Genomic DNA, 19420 nt, shown 5'->3' with positions numbered 1-19420 from the left:
CTTGGTGACATTCACAAGGGGATAACCACTAGATCTTGAGTTGCTCAGTACTACCTTAATTTACTACTGCTTACTACCACTACTACTGTTATCTATACTAATATCTAAACCAGCAGCATTATGCCACTAGCCTTGCCGTCAACGCCGTCGCCGTCGCCTTTGTCACCGTTGCCATCGCTCTTGCCGCCGTCGCTGTTGCCCTTGCCATCGTCGTCAGTGTCACCGTCTCCCTTGCCATAATCGTCGTCGCCATCACCATCGCCCTCGCCGTGCCACCGCCACCGCCCTTACCGTCACCGTCGCCTCTGCTGCCGTCGTCTTTGTCGCCATCACCTTCGCTGCCGCTCAACTCCTCGGAAGAGTCGGAGGAGTCCACCTCTTCCAAGGAGACCTCCTTCGAGTCATCCGACCAGCCGAGCCCGGCACGCTCGATGGAGCGCCAGTAGGCTCAGGCTCTAGTAGAGAGTCCCATGGAGTCATCCAAGTCCTCGGACGACGCCACGGGGGAGACGGGAGCGGGCGATCGATCATACTCGGAGGAAGCCTCCTCCGAGTACTCCAAGTCACCAAAATTCTCCAAGGGAGGACTCGGAGCACGCTTGTGCTTGCCGTCGGCATGGCAGGGCCAGCCCTTGCCCCTCCTACCCCTACCCATGGTCGTGCGAAAAGTGGAGAAGTGAAGAAGAAGAAGAAGAAGCAGAAAGCAAACGATCAAGAGCAAGTGAAGAAAACAGCCAGGGCAAGCAGGCTATTTAAAGGGGGCAAAGGGTGACCGTCCACTTCCTACCTCGCTCGCCGAACAGTCGCAAGAATTCAATAAGAAATTCAAGCCGCCTGAAAATAAGTCAAGCAACTAGCGTCGTTTTGCGTAACACGGCACCGTTTGGACCCAAGTCAACTACTCAGGCAAATGATTACACCCCTCCATCACATCAAGTTACTACTTCAGGACAACGCGATAAACACTCTGCGTACCAAGACACCCATTGGGTGTATCGCCCAACATTTCCAAGATTTTCTGAAGAAGCAATATCCGCGAAATATACGCAATAAATGTATCACGACAAAAAGAGGAGATCGACTAAAATGGGAAGAAGCACAATTGTGTTTACTAAAACGCAAGTCAAATCAACAGAAGCATTGAAGCAGAGAGCAGGGTGGTGTCCAACAGAAGGCCATCTGTCTCAACTAGCCAGACGTCCAATCTATCATTGATCAAATTGATTTCAGACCTAACAAGGCATGGACATATGGCGTCACATGATTACTTTCAAGATGCTGATTTCAAAAGCATAAAATGAACACCTTTGAATAGATTATTTCTAAAATCCACTGAAAGCTCGGGGGATACACAAATTGGGTGCACCTTCGGTGCACCCAATAGACTCACAATGCCCTAAAGCCAAGATGTTGATTTCAAAAGCATAAAATGAAGACCTTTGAATGGATTATTTCTAAAATACACTCAAAGCTCGGGGGCTACACTCAATAGACCCCCAATGGCCTGAAGCCAAAATGCTGATTTCAAAAAAACATAAAATGAAGATATTTGAATGGATTATTTCTAAAATCCACTCAAAGCTCGGGGGCTACACCCAATGGGTGCACCTTGGGTGCACCCAACAACAGTTCAAAATCAAGCCATGCAACAAATCCACAGGCAGGACCAAGAACCTTTGAGTCGATTATTTCAAAATCAACTCAAAGATTGGGGGCTTGTGGGGGACACATATTCCCCGGGTCCACTAGGAGGCAAAAGACCCTTGCTTGGGGGCCACCGACCAGTTGTTCCACAAGGTCGTCTCGACGTGGGCCAGAAAAAGGACTGCAAATGACATGGGCCGACCCAAGAAGGCGATGGGCCTGTACCCAGATCGTCCGTGGATTATGCACAATCTCAAGGAACCGTTCGACTTTCCCGTGCCCGGCGCCCTTAAACGTCGGGGATAGACCAGGATGGAGTCGGCAGGTTCTCCTCAAGATAAGCCAAGTCGGTTCGCTATTAGTTAGGAGATATACTAGAAGAATGTGATCACCATGTACGTAGGGAGTACCCTACGGTCATGTATATAAGGCCCGGGCGGAACCTCATCGTTTTCATCAGATCTCATCAGCCCTTCTCCATTCAGGAGACACCACATGTAACCCACCACTCATACAGAACCACCCCAGGAAGTAGGATATTATGCTTCTCAAAGAGGCCCGAACATGCAGAAAATCGCTTGTCTCTCACTCTCTCGTGCTCAAAGCGCGAACCATCGAGCTACAATCAACAACACCGTCCTACCCAAAAACACCGCAAGGGTATCCCTGGGTGTGCGGTCGTACACTAGACACCGACAGGGGGAAAGGATGTTACACCCCTAGTGTTACCAGAACTAAAACTTTGGCATAATATCATTTGCACTGGCATTTCACTATGTATGATACACCTAGAGTGCATTCACTAGGTAAAAATTTCAAAACAAGTTGTGATGTGATGACTTGAATTGATCCTTAACCCTAGGATAGGGTGCTTATCCAAAGATTAGAAGCATGTGGGTGTGTAAGATAGCAATTTGAGTATGAACTCAAAGGTTAGTGAAGATGTTCAAAGGAGACTCAACTTAGAGTGTTTGTGTGCCACATAAACCCTAGAACACTCAAACCCTAATAAGGACCCTAGAAACCCTAATTAGTGCTTTATGAGGTGACTACAATTTCTATGCATTTTTGGACCAAAGTGCATATATCAAAGTGGTAGAATAACAAAAACAAGGCAACTTTTATATTTGGAGATTTCTAAGTTTTATGGAACATATTGGAGTAAATTACAAAAAGGTCTCAAAGGTACCCAAATGCCTAACTCTGAAAAACAGTGATATTGTGCTAAATTTAGATCTTTGTATCTCTTGATCTATGGAGATTTTGTCATGGGTCACTACAACAAATTTATAGAGCTCTTAAAGTAGTCCAAGTTTGATTAAGTGGTTGAGCCCTAGAGCTGTACATAAATTGGGGCAAAATGGCTTGGAAGTTGGGCTGTCAATCGTGTGTTGTTCTGAAAGTAGACTGACAGTGACATTAGATCAACTTTGGAACCGAATTGCGCTTGATCGAGTGGAGGTATGAGCAAGAACCTTATAACATAATTGAAGCTGGCATGACATACAACAACTTTTATGTAATCAGATAAACAAGTTTTCACATAAAAATTTGAGAAAGGAAGTCCTCAAAGCGCTCTGCCAGGCGCATTGAATGAACATCGCCATGGTACAGTGAACTAAACAAGATTGAGTTCCATGTGCCCACCGCCGATGTCCCTGCTCCATGATTTGAGCTCGCGACGTGATTGGTGCCGCTGAGACGTGGATCATTGAAGAGGTTAAAGGATCTCTGGCTCGGATTCGGTGATTGAGTTACCGCTCTAGCCACGAACACCACGTGTCCTCATTGTGTTTCATTCATCGCCAACGTAGCAAGCCACCGGACGCTCCGGCCGTCCACACAGCTAGTTGGAGGCTTCCATGTTGCACCGTCGTAAAGGGGTCGCGGTAAGTCCGCCACGTTATTGTCTTGTGGATACCGTTGAGGCTAACTTGGAGCTCCTCGGGTTATCACCGCCGCTGTGATTCAGCGGTCCAATTGACCACCGTCATGGTGACCACCTTTAAATTGAGCTTGCTCTCAGTCCCGCCTCTCCGTTACGCACCCAAGCCACCCTTTATTCCCCCCGTTCCACCATCGGTAGCTAAGAACACCAGTTTTTCCCCCATCAGTGGTCACCAATGTCGTCGAGCGGTGCCCCCGTGTGGTCAGCCTTTCCTAAGGTTAGTCATAGTTGTTTAACTCGTGTTTTGCAGTCTATAGGTCATGGTGAAGCTTATGCGCTTGCCCGTTTGAACTCTATCGCGCAGGGTTACCCGGAACACCGTTGTGTCATACGGTGAATGCCATCGAGGGGAGTGTCCACGTCGACCGGCCAAACCGTAGCTTCTCCGGGCGAACTTGGGTGAGCACCGTATGTTTGATGTATTACCGGTACTCGTCGTGACCTTGGATCGAACCCTACCATGCTCGAGACCTTGGTACATATCACCGGAGCTCGTCGATCCACCATCAACGTGGCTAGTGAGACTCTAGGTGGTTTTAGGTCGATTAACTTAGGGGAAATAGGAGGTAAGTCTCAGAGATCACATTGGTAGGCTCAGTTTCATCGGAGATGGTTGCCGTCGATGGGTCTAGGCGGCGGATAGCCAGCGCTCGTCGGGGTTGGACCGTGGACCGGAGTTTGTGAATAGAAGTGAAGCCGAGGGCCTATGTGAAACTGTTAGTGAGTGGGGAAAATAGAGCTTAGACCTATTATACAGTTACCCAAATCGGCTAGGGTTTCCATGCAAAGTACGCAGCGCGGTCGCGGGCGGCCTGAGCGGGGGGTGTTTTCCCTGGGTTGGTGGGCCAAGCCCGTTAATTTCGGCCCGTCGCTGTTGAACCTTTTTCCTTTTCTTTGATCTGACAACTAGTAAATTTCACTAGAAAATGTAAGAAAATGATAAAAATAGTGAAACCAATTTTGTAGAGTCCACAAAATTGTGTAGAATCTGATAAAATTAATTGTAAGATTTTTGCAGCACCAAGTAAATTTCTAGTCATTTAAAAGTACCCTCGGGAGACTTAAAGGAATTTTAGAAATAAAACCATAGGTTCAAAAATCATAAAAATTTATAGAAGAATTATATACCTTTATAACAGCTCCTGGATAAAATTTGAGCCTGTTTGGAGTTGATCTGCCCAAAGGACTAGAACCTAGCTAAGTATAAGTATTTAAAACCCTAAACCTTGGTACTAAATTAGGGTTAGAGCAAACTTGAGTTATACATAGTGTTAAAACAGCTAAATGACCAAATAGAACATATATATGGTTCTCTAATTTTCTAAAGTAAGCTTAGTCCCTTTAGGCAAAGACTATATTACCCAGAAACATGAGTGTAATTGCCATATCCTTAGTTAGGCATCGTTCGTTTTCAGCGGATCAGCTCATTCCGGGCCTTATTCCAGGTGGAACCAATGGACCTGGTTTGGAATTTGGTACAGCCCATTAAAAGTGTTCGTTTCGGCCCGAACTGGAATCGAAACTGGCCCGGATTAAAATTTTCCTTCACGCCACGGCCTGGAACCAACCCTTGTGTCGTACCCTCCGGATCGAATCCTGGACGACGCGACCGGCACGGCGGCGGCGCACAGCCCCGACGACGACCCTCCCCGCTGCCTTCTCCCCGGTGAGGATCTGCTCTCTTCCTTCCCTCTCCTATCCTCTGCTCTCGATGTCCCAAACTCTCGCCCTCGATCTCGCTCCTCTCCGCTCTCGCACCGCGATGCTGCGACTGCGCTCCCATCCTCGTTGGGGTCATCACAGGCCGCCTGGGCGCCGGCCCCGTTGGCGGCAGCGGCTACCCCTGCCGTCGTCGCGTCGTTGTTGGCCGGCTGCTCGGCGCCAGTGAGCATCTGGACGACCTGCTTGAACAAGGTGGTGTCGGCCTGGATGAAGGTGGTGGGGAACAAGGTGGCGTCGATGGTGCGCGGGATGGGTCTGGGGGACTGGGGGAGGTGTCAAGGCCATGCCCTGTCGCCCTCTCACTCTTGCGCGCGATCTGCTGGTCCGTGCGCAAGGGATTTTGATTTCGCCCTGTTGAATGTCCGTTGGAAGTCTGAATAACTGTTTGCCTCAAATGAATACATATCAGATATTACATCCTGAATTGCCTTTCATTTCTAATTAATATCATATGGAATTCTTTCCCAACCTGTTACTACTTACTACAATCGCTCTACAACTGATCCATTGGTTTGTGGTTCGTATTACCGTTAGCCTGAAATTACGTGAGATCATTGTTTATTCCGAAAATGCATGTCACCTTGAGTTCCATGCTATTGCTTGCTGCTAGCTAGTATCATTGTTCAGCCTCTCAATTTTTTGTTCAGAAACCTGCAGTTCTCTGCTTGTATATATATCAAGTCGCGGCGAATGTATTTGAACTGGTTGCCTGCCTGAAACGACTGAATTCGGATGTGCATGACACTTCTGTTTGATCCCACATCAATCAATTGTTCTATTTCCGTCCAATTAGTTCGACTCTTGAGTCTTGACCATCATGGTATTCGAGATCTAGCTACTACTCTGCATGCATAAGCTAATATATCATGCCATGTACGTTCATATCCCATGATCAGTTTTGCATCGATATGTAGTGAATATTGCATCCTGAGCTGTTTAAATCATACTCTGTTGTCCAGATTAGCTTTCCAAATCTGCGTTGTTTAAATCATTCTCTAACTACAAACCCAGATTCATTTATCCTGCGTAGATTTATTTATCCCGATTCATTTGTGTGCCTAGATTCATGTGTTTTCTTCAAAAATTTAGTGTATACTTTATGATCATGTATGTCAGCTACTTATTTGAGTTGTTACATGTAGATCTCTACGACACCAATTATAGATGGGGAAGGTGAACCTCCTCCCTCTTGGGATCCGGCACCAACTCCAAAAGGTATTAAATTCTTTGTACGTATATATGGTTTACTTTAGTCCTTATTACTTTTACTTTTGAAATAATACATGATTTGCTTTAAGTATAATTTATTATTTAGCTTCTATCTGACAAAAAATATATATTCTTTAGTTCTACACTCAGATGAGACAGGCGAGGTTAAGGTTCGACGACTCCTCGAGGGACATGCCAAGAACTATCAAGTTACATTGTTGTTTATTTTCCCTGTCTTATTGGGAAGCAAAGTATTGGAAAAAAACTGCATTTAGTTGATGATCCACTAGAAGTTTAGGCTATGTCCCACTCGAGTCTTTATACTGTGGTGTTGTCTCTTGTTATGCAATGTTCCCTGCATGATTTTTGTTTTTGGCATGTCTACAACTGGTTCAGCTGTTCGGCTGCTCATTATGGTTGCAGTCAACCATAAGATTGTTGTCTTAGCACCTTTGATATGTCGTAGCAAAAACTGCTAGTTCACTCTTTGATATGTCTAGATTGAACCAGTCCACTCTTTAATATGTCTTAGCATTGAACTTGTTTTAGATTTAACAAATATTCTTGTCACGGTGCCAGCAGTATATTAAATCCGCATTGTGCAATATATTGTCAAACAAGACTTGGGTTGCTAGCTTTAACTGCATGGAATGGAATTAGTCCAGGCTGAAACAAACAGGCTTTAGTGGCCATCAGGTTTTATTCCAGAGCCGGATCTATAACAGACCAGGTTTCAGTGAACCAGCCGGATCCACTCTATTTGGACCAGGAATAAATACATGCCTGTTTTCGAACCAAAGCAAACGAACGCGGCCTTAAGAGTATGTAAGCTTTCCACCTCTCCCTTTCCACCTCTCCCTTAGTAAGAGTTTGCATAGCATCTCGTTACATGAGCATTCATATATTTCTAATTAACTTGTAGAGCACCTAGTAGAAGAATTTGAAGCGGAAGTGGAAGAGGAGCCTACTCCCACATCTGAAACTTCACCAATTGAAATTGTCTCTGAAGGTCCTCCAGAAGGTGCCCTAGTAGGGTTTGCTGCTAACTGCAACATCATAGAAGAAGAGCCTGACTCTCCTCCTCATCAAGGCAAGCCCCGGTGCATTTGCCACTTCCTTGCTGTTTTAAAGCTTTTGTTACTTATATGCTGCATTAGGTGGTAGGAGTTGGATGATTAAACCTTTGTTGCATAACTTCCATGAGCTATTGATTATCATCCTTGATACCTGATTTGAAAAGCTAGATATGCTTAGTATGCTTATAGACAAGGAACAAAATGTTTTGATATATGAATCATGTTTTTACAAAGAAAAAGTGACTAGAGTGATGAAGGTATCAAAGGCCTTGATGACTTCATCATTTCAGTAGGGTACCTCTGACAGGTACCAAGTTTTCAGAAATATTTTAATGTGAAACCAAATGTTGAGCAGGAAAGGTCGCCTGTCTGTGTCGCTTAAGGATCGTATGATTGTTGGCTTGCTGATCTAGCACCCTTTAACTGGCCACATGTCTCATCATGGGTAAGCTTAGCCTTGGCTGGACCAATACCAGAAAGGTCGGCCTGCAATGGGAGTGGAGAGATGGCGAGAGTATCGTGTATCCACCTGACAAGAGGCTGGATGGTGGGGTACTGAGCTCTCGGTTGGCGGGGACCCGTTCTGGTCTTGAAAAACCCGGGTGCAATTTGACACATGCAAGGGTTAAGGGCTACATATGTCGTGTGGTTGGAGATCCCTAGTTGGGTATTAATCGATTCGGATCGCCGAACTTCTCGGATATCAAGACTGGATCTTCGACCCTCATCGTAGATAACAAATGAAACTAAAGCTGCTAAAATGAAGATAACATAGGACAAGTGAATGCTCTAGATCAGGCAAATCTAGACTTAGGAAAAGTACTTAATTTGTGAAGTAAAAATTTGGCATAAGGATCCACTACTAGTAAGCTTTTCCGCAAAACCGATTCTTTGAAATTTGGTAAGCTTTACCTTGATTCCCAATAAACCAACATACCCTTGAGAGTCTTTTCTTTAGTCGGGTCAGTCTTGCTGAGTAATTGCGTACTCAGGGTTTTATTCCCATTTGTTGCTGCAGGAGAGACTATTAACACCTTTGAGTTTTACTAAAATCACACTGGAGGCTTTTACCTTTGTTTATGTTTATTATGTGTGTACTGTGGGAAGATGGTTTCTTCCTAGGTGTTGTAATAAGTTAGCACTTGAATCTACCCCAGGCATATAATAATAATACATACTACGTGGTTTGTATACTTTAAAAGTCTGCTAATATATATTATTTTATTGTAAAGTCTTCCGCTCAACTCTTGTATTTAAAGTATATGTTCTTATCGTATTATTGTAATACTTGCAACTATGGTGAATGGTCCTTGGGAATGAACGAGTTCATCGAAACTCGGCACCCCGAGTAAGTTATCTGATTCACTTACATATTCATCCAAGGCCTTGAGGGCAAGGATTGGTGTACTTGGGCCTGATAACTTGGTTGGGTTGTGACAGCTGTAACACCCCAGGTGTTACTGTACGTAAACAACGACTATGGATTTAAGCGCAGGATATCAATAAATAAACTGGACATTAGTTCTAATTATTTTCGTTTATCACGATTTTGATATCGTGTTTGTCTCCATCTGTCTGAATTGTTCTAATTTATTTTGCAAAATTCAGACTTTAGTAATCTTCCGAAACATTGAATCCAATATCATTTGGGTTGAGCCATCGACGTCTTGCCCAAACTCTAATCCTTGAAATTGAATCTGGTTCCTTAAACTTCGTTTAAAATTCTTTCACGCTTGCGTTGCACATGTCTCTCTGTGGCCTAACATCGTGACGCGTGTGGCGGGTGCTATCCGGTGTCTGGACAGCGCACAGCCTCTCGCCCACGTGAACGATGTGTGACGTCGCTTCCGAAAGGATCGCAATTTTGATGCCGCATCGATCTCGCGTATTTATTTCGCGAAATATCGAGTCTTGTGTCTGATTAAAATTTATCGATTAAGCAAATAAGAATTTGGAACCTCGACCCACTCTTGTGATTTTTGACCCGAGTAAATTTTATTAGAACCTCGGCGATAAGAGTGTTGATGCGAGATTAAATTTGACCGAGATAATTAGAGCCGATAATGAGTATTCATAATTAATTTTTTTCCCTGTATAGACTGCGGATGAATTATTAGGTCTCAAATTTAATCGAATCAAATCTGGTTCAAATTTTATCGCCGATTTTGTTTGATTCAACCTGTTCATACCTCTTTTAGACCCAGATTTTAGAACTCCAAAATATCTACATTTTTCTTTTGTTAAAGGTTTGGAGAAGAAAAATCTGAATTTTTCTTTTACCCACCGCTCAAGCTCCTCCCTCCTTATCTCCACGCTGCCCCCAGCCTACTTGTCTCCGTGGAGCATCAGCCGGCCTCCTCTGCGCATGTGCAGGCTTCCCTCACCTCTACTCCCTTCATTTCTCACGAGCTCGGCCAGGGAGCTCCCTTCCACCCTCCCCACGACAGCCTTCTCCCTCACGGCGCCCTCCCTCCATCTCTCTTCCCAGCCATGGACGCCGCCCCTCCCTGGCACCCTCACCTCCACTGGAGCTCGCCCTAGCTCCAGCTTCAACCATGGACGGCGACCTCCCCTTCCTACAGCAGGTCGGCGCCCCATATCCTCACCATCTCGGCTACCTATCCCATCTCTCTCTCACGAGCCACTTTGCTCGTTCTCCATGGCGTCGACATGGGGCTCGCCCCTGCAACCTCGCCTCGCTGGATCTCCTTAGGGCGCTGAGATGCTGCTTCCAACACGTCGTGTGACTCCCTGGTGTTTGCTCTCGCCCTAGGCCATGGAGCAGCAGTAGCCACGACACTCCTCCATGTCGCGCCATCGACGTGTTCGAGGAAACACCGCAGCGAGCTCCATCTCGATCTATGCAGTCCCGGTCACCTCATCGTTTACCTCGGTAAGGAACAACTGTTCTCTTTATGTTATTCATCACCAGTACCTGTAACCGGCATCAATTTATTAGATGCTAATTGTGTGTATATGTATGTGCTTATGTGCGAGATATGAGGAGAGAAACCCCTGGGTACCAATGGTGAAGAGGTGAAGCCCGTCCGACGTTTGTTAAATGTTCGGTAGAAGGTTCGAACCAAAAACCATCGTCGATCTTGTGATTTCGAGTTTGGTTTAGTTATTGTGATCTCCTTCGCAATCCATGTTAATTAACTTGTATGGTGGGATGGAATAGGTGTATTGGTTGTGATGGTCATCTTGTTTATGTTCATGTTGTTAAGGAGGTGTCAAATAATTGATCAAATGCCTTAGTTGTGTGTAATAGTGTCGGGGACCATAATTAGGGGTACCCTCAAGACGCCTAATTCTCAACTGGTAACCCCCATCAGCATAAAGCTGCAGAGGCCTGATGGGTGCGATTAAGTCAGGGATCAGTCCATACGAGTGACTCGATCACGCCTCGCCCGAGCCTAGCCTCGGGCAAGGGAAGCCGACCCCGAGGGATTTCCGTCTCGCCCGAGGCCCCCCTTTAACGGCGGACACATCTCCGGCTCGCCCGAGGCCTTGCCTTCGCTAAGAAGCAACCCTGACTAAATCGCCGCGCCGACCGACCGAGTCGCAGGAGCATTTAACGCAAAGGTGGCCAGACACCTTTATCCTGACGCGCGCCCCCCGGCAGAGCCGAAGTGACCGCCGTCACTTCGCCGCTCCACTGACCGGTCTGACAGAAGGACAGCGCCGCCTGCGCCACTCCGACTGCAGTGCCACTTGACAGAGTGAGACTGACAGGCAGTCAGGCCCTGCCAAAGGCGCCATAGGAAACTCCGCTCCGCCCGACCCAGGGCTCGGACTCGGGCTAGGCCCCGGAAGACCGCGAACTCCGCTCCGCCCGACCCAGGGCTCGGACTCGGGCTAGGCCCCGGAAGACGGCGAACTCCGCTCTGCCCGACCTAGGGCTCGGACTCGGGCTAAGCCCCGGAAGACGGCGAACTCCGCTCCGCCCGACCCAGGGCTCGGACTCGGGCTAAGCCCCGGAAGACAGCGAACTCCGCTCCGCCCGACCCAGGGCTCGGACTCGGGCTAGGCCCCGGAAGACGGCGAACTCCGCTCCGCCCGACCCAGGGCTCGGACTCGGGCTAAGCCCCGGAAGACGGTGAACTCCGCTCCGCCCGACCCAGGGCTCGGATTCGGGCTAAGCCCCGGAAGACGGCGAACTCCGCTCCGCCCGACCCAGGGCTCGGACTCGGGCTCGGCCCCAGAAGACGACGAACTCCGCTCCGCCCGACCCAGGGCTCGGACTCGGGCTCAGCCCCAGAAGACGACGAACTCCGCTTCGCCCGACCTCAGGGCTCGGACTCCGCCCTGGCCTCTGCCGAACGGCCTCCGCCTCGCCCGACCCAGGGGCTCGGGCTCGGCCTCGGCCATGGAAGACAGACTCGACCTCGGCTTCGGAGGAGCCTCCACGTCGCCCGACCTAGGGCACAGGCCCGCCGCGTCAACTGGAAGCGCCATCATCACCCTACCCCGAGCCGACTCAGGCCGCAGAGAACAAGACCGGTGTCCCATCTGGCTAGCTCCGCCAGATAGGCAATGATGGCGCCCCGCTAGCCCTGTGTCGACGGCGGCTCTCAGCTCCCTTACGGAAGCAGGGGGACGTCAGCAAGGACTCAACCGCTCCGACAGCTGTCCCTCCGCCAGGCTCCGTTGCTCCTCCGACAGCCACGACATCACACCAGCAGGGTGCCAAGATCTCTCCGGCTGCCACATCGGCATGTACTTAGGGCGCTAGCTCTCCCCCCGCTAGACACGTAGCACTCTGCTACACCCCCATTGTACACCTGGATCCTTTCCTTACGCCTATAAAAGGAAGGACCAGGGCCTTCTTAGAGAAGGTTGGCCGCGCGGGGACGAGGACGGGACAGGCGCTCTCTTGGGGCCGCTCGCCTCCCTCACCCTCGTGGACGCTTGTAACCCCCTACTGCAAGCGCACCCGACCTGGGCGCGGGACGAACACGAAGGCCGCGGGATTTACACCTCTCTCACGCCCGTCTCCGGCCACCTCGCTCTCCCCCCTTCGCGCTCGCCCACGCGCTCGACCCATCTAGGCTGGGGCACGCGGCACACTCACTCGTCGGCTTAGGGACCCCCCGGTCTCGAAACGCCGATAGTTGGCACGCCAGGTAGGGGCCTGCTGCGTGCTGACGAACAGCTTCCCGTCAAGCTCCAGATGGGCAGTCTCCAGCAACCTCTCCGGCCCGGGACGGTGCTCCGTTTCGGGAGTCTTGAGTTCATGTCCTTCGACGGCAGCTACGACATGATACTCCTTCCACCGCCGCGCGACAACGACAATGGCGGCCGACAACCCGCCCGCCTGCGGCGGAATCGACGACATCTTCCCCGCGTGGTGGAAGAACAACATTCGAGCTCGCCCCGTCCTCTCCCCCGCCAACGGAGGAGGAGGCGGGGCAACCAAGGCCAAGCGGGAGGCCGCGCTTCGTCGGCTGTCGAGCGAATCGACGTCCCCAGCGCCCCAACGGGGGGCGCGTCAGGCGTCGACCTCGCATTGGAGACGAAGGCGAGCGCCGTCCCCCCGCGACACACCAATCCCGAGCAAGTGGACGACGCCAGCGCGCTCGCGGAGGGCTTGCAGGACGTCGCCCTCGTACCCAAGACGACGGTGCAACCAGTCCCCGACGTGACTATGTCGCTCCTCGTCGACCAAAAGGTACCGACTGATTCCCATCTTACGTCATTTCGACTCGGCCTCAACCCGCCTAGCGACCTTGCTTTGGCGGGCGCTCTCGTTGAGGCGAGTGCAACCCCTCTGGGGTTTCGTATGCGGTCGCCTTGGGACCGGTTGACGGACGTCTCGACCTACGGGCCCTCTGGGTCCGAGGAAGACGACGATCCCAGCATCTGTTGGGATTTCTCCGGATTTGGCAACCCCAGTGCCATGCGGGACTTTATGACCGCATGTGACTACTGCCTCTCCGACTGTTCCGACGGTAGCCGCAGCCTTGACGACGAGGACTGCGGCCCAAGCCACGAATGTTTCCACGTCGAGCTAGGGGATCCCTCCGAAGGCAACCATCTCGGCATGCCGGAGGACAGTGATCTCCCTAGGCCGGTGCCTCGCGCTGACATCCCGCGGGAGCTAGCTGTGGTCCCCGTTTCGGTGGGGGGTCACGACCCACAGCTCGAGCAAGTCCGCGGGGCGCAGGCCAGGCTCGACGAGGGAGCAGGAGCGCTTGAGTCGATCCGCCGGGACGTCGGGAAGGTATGGGCGGGCCAACCCCCGGCCGGAGAAATACGTCACCTGCCCCAGGGTTTCCAGCACCGCGTCGCCAACGACGTCAGGGTCAGGCCGCCACCTGCATCCAGTGGGGTCGGTCAGAACCTGGTAGCCGCAGCGATGCTCCTCCGCGCGATGCCGGAGCCATCAACTACCGAGGGTCGGCGAATCCAGGGAGAGCTCAAGAATCTCCTGGAAGGCGCTGCGGTCCGACGGGCCGAGAGCTCTGCCTCCCGAAGGCAGGGATACCCCTCGGAACCTCACGTTGTGACTTCCCGATTCATGCGGGAAGCCTCGGTCTACACCGGGCACACGCGCAACACCGTGCCTGCGGCCCCGGGCCACCTCGGCAACGAGCACCATCGTCGCGACCGTCGGGCCCACCTCGACGAAAGGGTGCACCGAGGCTACCACCCCAGGCGTGGGGGACGCTATGACAGCAGGGAGGATCGGAGTCCCTCGCCCGAACCACCCGGTCCGCAGGCCTTCAGTCGGGCCATCCGACGGGCGCCGTTCCCGATCCGGTTCCGACCCCCGACTACTATCACAAAGTACTCGGGGGAAACGAGACCGGAACTGTGGCTCGCAGACTACCGCCTGGCCTGCCAACTGGGTGGAATGGACGACGACAACCTCATCATCCGCAACCTCCCCCTGTTCCTCTCCGACACTACTCGCGCCTGGTTGGAGCACCTGCCTCCGGGGCAGATCTCCAACTGGGATGACTTGGTCCAAGCCTTCGCCGGCAATTTCCAGGGCACGTACGTGCGCCCCGGGAATTCCTGGGACCTCCGGAGCTGCCGGCAACAGCCGGGAGAGTCACTCCGGGACTACATCCGGCGATTCTCGAAGCAGCGCAACGAGCTGCCCAACATCACCGACTCGGATGTCATCGGCGCGTTCCTTGCCGGCACCACCTGCCACGACCTGGTGAGTAAGTTGGGTCGCAAGACCCCCACCAGGGCGAGCGAGCTGATGGACATCGCCACCAAGTTCGCCTCTGGCCAGGAGGCAGTCGAGGCCATCTTCCGAAAGGACAAGCAGCCCTAGGGCCGCCCATCGGAAGAGGCTCCCGAGGCGTCTACTCCGTGCGGCGCCAAGAAGAAAGGCAAGAAGAAGTCGCAATCGAAACGCGACGCCGCCGACGCGGACCTTGTCGCCGCCGCCGAGTACAAGAACCCTCGGAAGCCCCCCGGAGGTGCTAACCTCTTCGACAAGATGCTCAAGGAGTCGTGCCCCTACCATCAGGGGCCCGTCAAGCACACCCTCGAGGAGTGCGTCATGCTTCGGCGCCACATCCACAGGGCCGGGCCGCCCGCAGAGGGTGGCAGGGCCCGGGGCGACGACAAGAAGGAAGATCACCAAGCAGGAGAGTACCCCGAGGTCCGCGACTGCTTCATGATCTACGGTGGGCATGCGGCGAATGCCTTGGCTCGGCATCGCAAGCAAGAGCGCCGGGAGGTCTGCTCGGTGAAGGTGGCGGCACCAGTCTACCTAGACTGGTTCGACAAGCCCATCACTTTCGACCAGGCTGACCACCCCGACCACGTGCCGAGCCCGGGGAAATACCCGCTCGTCGTCGACCCCATCGTCGGCAACGTCAGGCTCACCAAGGTCCTGATGGACGGGGGCAGCTGCCTCAACATCATCTACGCCAAGACCCTCAGGCTCCTGCGCGTCGATCTGTCCTCCGTCCGAGCAGGCGCTGCGCCCTTCCACGGGATCATCCCTGGGAAGCGCGTCCAGCCCCTCGGACGACTCGACCTTCCCGTCTGCTTCGGAACGCCCTCCAACTTCCGAAGGGAGACCTTGACATTCGAGGTGGTCGGGTTCCGAGGAACCTACCACGCGGTACTGGGGAGGCCATGCTACGCGAAGTTCATGGCCGTCCCCAACTACACCTACCTGAAGCTCAAGATGCCGGGCCCCAACGGGGTCATCACCGTCGGCCCCACGTACAAACATGCGTTCGAATGCGACGTGGAGTGCGTGGAGTACGCCGAGGCCCTCGCCGAGTCCGAGGCCCTCATCGCCGACCTGGAAAACCTCTCCATAGAGGTGCCAGACGTGAAGCGTCATGCCGGCAACTTCGAGCCAGCGGAGACGGTTAAGGCCATCCCTCTCGACCCAAGTGGCGACACCTCCAAGCAGATCCGGATCGGTTCCGGGCTCGACCCCAAATAGGAAGCAGTGCTCATCGACTTTCTCCGCGCAAACGCCGATGTCTTTGCGTGGAGTCCCTCGGACATGCCCGGCATACCGAGGGATGTCGCCGAGCACTCGCTGGATATTCGGGCCGGAGCCCGACCCGTCAGGCAGCCTCTGCGCCTCAGTCGTCAAGGAAGGGTCGGCCTTGCCTCGGCAGAGCCCGACCCTCCCTCGGGGGCTAAAAAGGGGGAACCCCTCTGCGTCGAGATTGGGTGTACTTCTCCGCATCAAAAATTTTCGATCAAAAAGGGCCTTTTGCGTTCTCCCGGCTATGTCAGAAGCAGGGTCCCGAGGAGCGAACGTGGGTACATGTAAGTGGCGAGGCCGACTGAGCCGAGGAACTCCTGTGCCTCCGGGTTAGGGACACCTCACTCATCACCTGCCACGAAAAATGACCCAACTCGGGAAGCCACCCTGTTATTGACAAGCTAGGCCGGACACGCAAATTGAAAGAAAGGAGAGTACGACTTCATGCAAGAAAGACAAAGTGTTCAGGCCTTAGCGACCGCGGTGAGACGCACATCCAACAGAAACTGTTCCAACAAGAGTTAGGCGCCGCCTTGGGAAGGAGCCGCGCCCTCAGTTCCGTCCCCGCCGTTGGTAAGGTCCATCTCGGCTTCCGGCGACGGCGCAGGGGGAAGGATCTCCGCCTCAAAGGTGGTCGCCAGCGCCGCGCTCGGACCCGCGGCGACCGCGTCGAGCCGCTGAACTTCTGCCAGGGCAGCTTCGTCTTCGTCAGGAAGACAATACCCCTCACTAACCCGTTCCAGGTCCACAACGTAATGGGAAGCGAGCACGGCGAAGGCCCGCCTGACGCCGTGGTGTAGCGCCTCGCGGACTCTGCCGCGCGCGTGATCACCCAAGGCTTGAAGGTGGCTTTGAGGGGAGCTTCCTGAAGGGACGTCGCCGGAGCCAAGGATCCGAGAAACGTCCGAGACGGCCTCGGACATGGCCGCGAGGTCAGCTTCCCTCTGCTCGGCAGCTCCGGCAAGCGCCTCGGCGAGCGCCTTGGCGGACTCGTCAAGGGCGGACTCGAGCTCTGTGAACAACCAGAAGAAAGACCTCAAGCACGAGCAGAGGAAACAGACAAGAACAAGAACCAGGGACGGCCAAGGCGTACCTCCGGCTCGGGCACGCTGCTCCGAGGCCGCGACCCGGGCTGCGGCTAGGTCGGTCGCGAGGGTCTCAGCCCGGCTTTCGGCCTCGGCAGCCCGGCCCCGAGATTGGTCCCGCTCCTCGACGACCTGGACGAACTCCGACCGTTGCCGTTGCGCCTCCGCGCGCGCTGCTGCCGCCTCGGCCCTCAAGTCAGCGCAGAGCAACTGGAAGTCCGCTACCTTGGCATCCTGCTGAGAAAGGCGCGCAGTAGCCCCGGCGAGCGAGGTCCTCAGGGATTGCAGCGAGCCCCAGACATCGACCTCGCGGCGGATGAACGACGACTTGGCGGCGCTCCGGTCCGTCAGATCCTGGGGGAAGGAAACAGGGCGTCACGACGAACGTCTCGCTCACAGAAAGGAAAAGGTATGTCTGAAACCGCTACCTGGAGGATTTTGGGGACGTCCCTGCAGAAAACCTCCAGCGACGACCGGAGCGACCCCACCGTTGCTTCAGCACGCTCACGGAGCTCATCCCAGGACTGGTCCTCCTGTTCATCGTCGAGAACGAAGACAGGGTCCGAGGCCTCGCGGGTCCAGAATCGGAGCAACTGGCGCGGGGCCTCGGGGCTCCGTCGCACATCGATGAGGCTGCCGCCCGGCTGGACGGATCGCGCGTCCACGCCCACCTCTTCCGAGGCACTGGGCGCCGACGCATCAGCCATCCCGACGCTGGCAGCAACCGGTCGCTCTCCGACTGGGACGGCGGCGACTTCGGTAGCGGCAGGCGCCAGCATGGCCGGCACGACAGGCGGGCTCGGGACCACGTCGGCGTCAGCCGCCTCCCCTATCACGATGGCCGCCTCGGCAGAAGAGCCAGCCTCGGGAACCCGCTCCCCTGAGACAGGCGACGCCCGAGCCCCCTGCGGTGAAATGCCCTGTGAAAGGGTCGGCTGAACGACAAGGCCCGGGGCGGCGCTGGCCGCACAGTCCGGCGCCGTCTTAAGGGCCTTCCGGGGTGCCAGGTCGGTCTGGCCATGGCTTCGCTTGCTGGATAAAAAAAACGAGAAAAGGAAAATCACGGCCGAGACATATGAATGGGAAGCCAAGACGAAGACATTCCGAGATACTCACCCACTACGGGCCATGATCCACCGCGCCTGGGGGGAGGTTTCTTGGATCCCGGCTCCCAAAACAGCCGCCGAGGTCCGCTTCGCCGGCAACTTCGGCGCCACCCTTGCTTTGGACGCCCGGGGAGCAGATTGCCCGGGCGCGGTCGCGATGACTTGAGGGTCACCCCCATGCGCTGCCGGTACGAGCGGCGGCCCCTGGGGAGCAGACGCCCTGACCTGGCCCTCCGGAGCCACCTCAGCTCCTCCCGCCGAGGGGTCAGGTGACCTCTCGGGTCGCCCCCATGCCTCGGGCCGGGACCCCGATGCCCCAACTCCGGGGACTGACGGTGTCGGCCCGCTCGGGGGCTGGCTCTACGGCTCCTGGCCACACCCCAAGCCGGGGCTGAGGCCGAGACGGGCGGCCATGTCGTCCTCCTCCTCATCATCGTCGTCATCGTCGTCGTCGGGCGTCTCCGGCGACGGCTCCCACGGGAGTCCTTCCCTCTCCTGCTGGCGACGGCGCTTCTCCAAGGCGTCCCGAGCCCGCCTCCGCTCACGGGCCCGGGCCTTCTCCGCGTCCTTCTTCTTCTTCTTCTCCTCCGCGAAGACCCACCACGCTGCTCGGTCCACCGCGTCCTCCAGGACCCGTGGCAGGGAGGGCTTTTGCCACCCCACCTCCTAAAGAAGGGGAGAAAGAAACCCGATCATAAGAACCAGGAGCAACCCGATGTATGAAGAAGGAAGGAGCGAACACTCACCAGAGTTACGCACCCCTGGTCGGGGCGCATCCGAAGCTGGGAGTAGGCGTGGGAGTCCGGCTTCTCCATCGCAGCCGACACCCGCCATTGGAGGGCGTTGAAGGGAAGAGGATCAGGGGACATTCGTGAGCCCTCCCAGCCAGCCTTCGGGGTCATCTCCCAAAGCGGCAACCGCCGCTCCGCCAAGGGAAGCACCCTCCGACGGTGAATGGCGGCAACCACTCCCGCAGCGGTGAGTCCCCCCTCCCGCAACGCCTTCAGGGCCTGGAGAAGGGGTTCGAGGTTCTTCTGTCTCTCGTGCGGGGTCCCGTGACGCCAGGCGTCGGTGGCGGCGGTGACTACTCGCTGGGAGAACGGCGGGAGCAACTCACCGTCATTCCGGAGGTAGAACCACCGGCGCTGCCACCCCTT

General features: G+C 54.1%; 1 long non-coding RNA gene across 2 annotated transcripts; it reads left to right on the top strand.

The window, feature by feature from the left end:
• Positions 1 to 4937: 4937 nt before the first annotated feature.
• LOC103646771 (uncharacterized) lies at positions 4938 to 8792 on the top strand. 2 transcript variants are annotated; one of them, XR_002267229.3, is made up of 4 exons: positions 4938 to 5258; positions 6457 to 6529; positions 6662 to 7348; positions 7446 to 8792. It is a non-coding gene; the product is annotated as an uncharacterized lncRNA (long non-coding RNA). The 2 variants fall into 2 exon arrangements; XR_002267228.3 differs by having other exon boundaries at positions 6662 to 7344; positions 7446 to 8085.
• The last annotated feature ends 10628 nt before the right edge of the window (positions 8793 to 19420 follow it).

Source organism: Zea mays, chromosome 2 (assembly GCF_902167145.1).
Source record: "Zea mays cultivar B73 chromosome 2, Zm-B73-REFERENCE-NAM-5.0, whole genome shotgun sequence".
NCBI classification, from domain to species: domain Eukaryota; kingdom Viridiplantae; phylum Streptophyta; class Magnoliopsida; order Poales; family Poaceae; genus Zea; species Zea mays.
The sequence above is the reverse complement of the archived record's forward strand: the minus strand, read 5'-3'. Positions and strand labels throughout refer to the sequence as shown.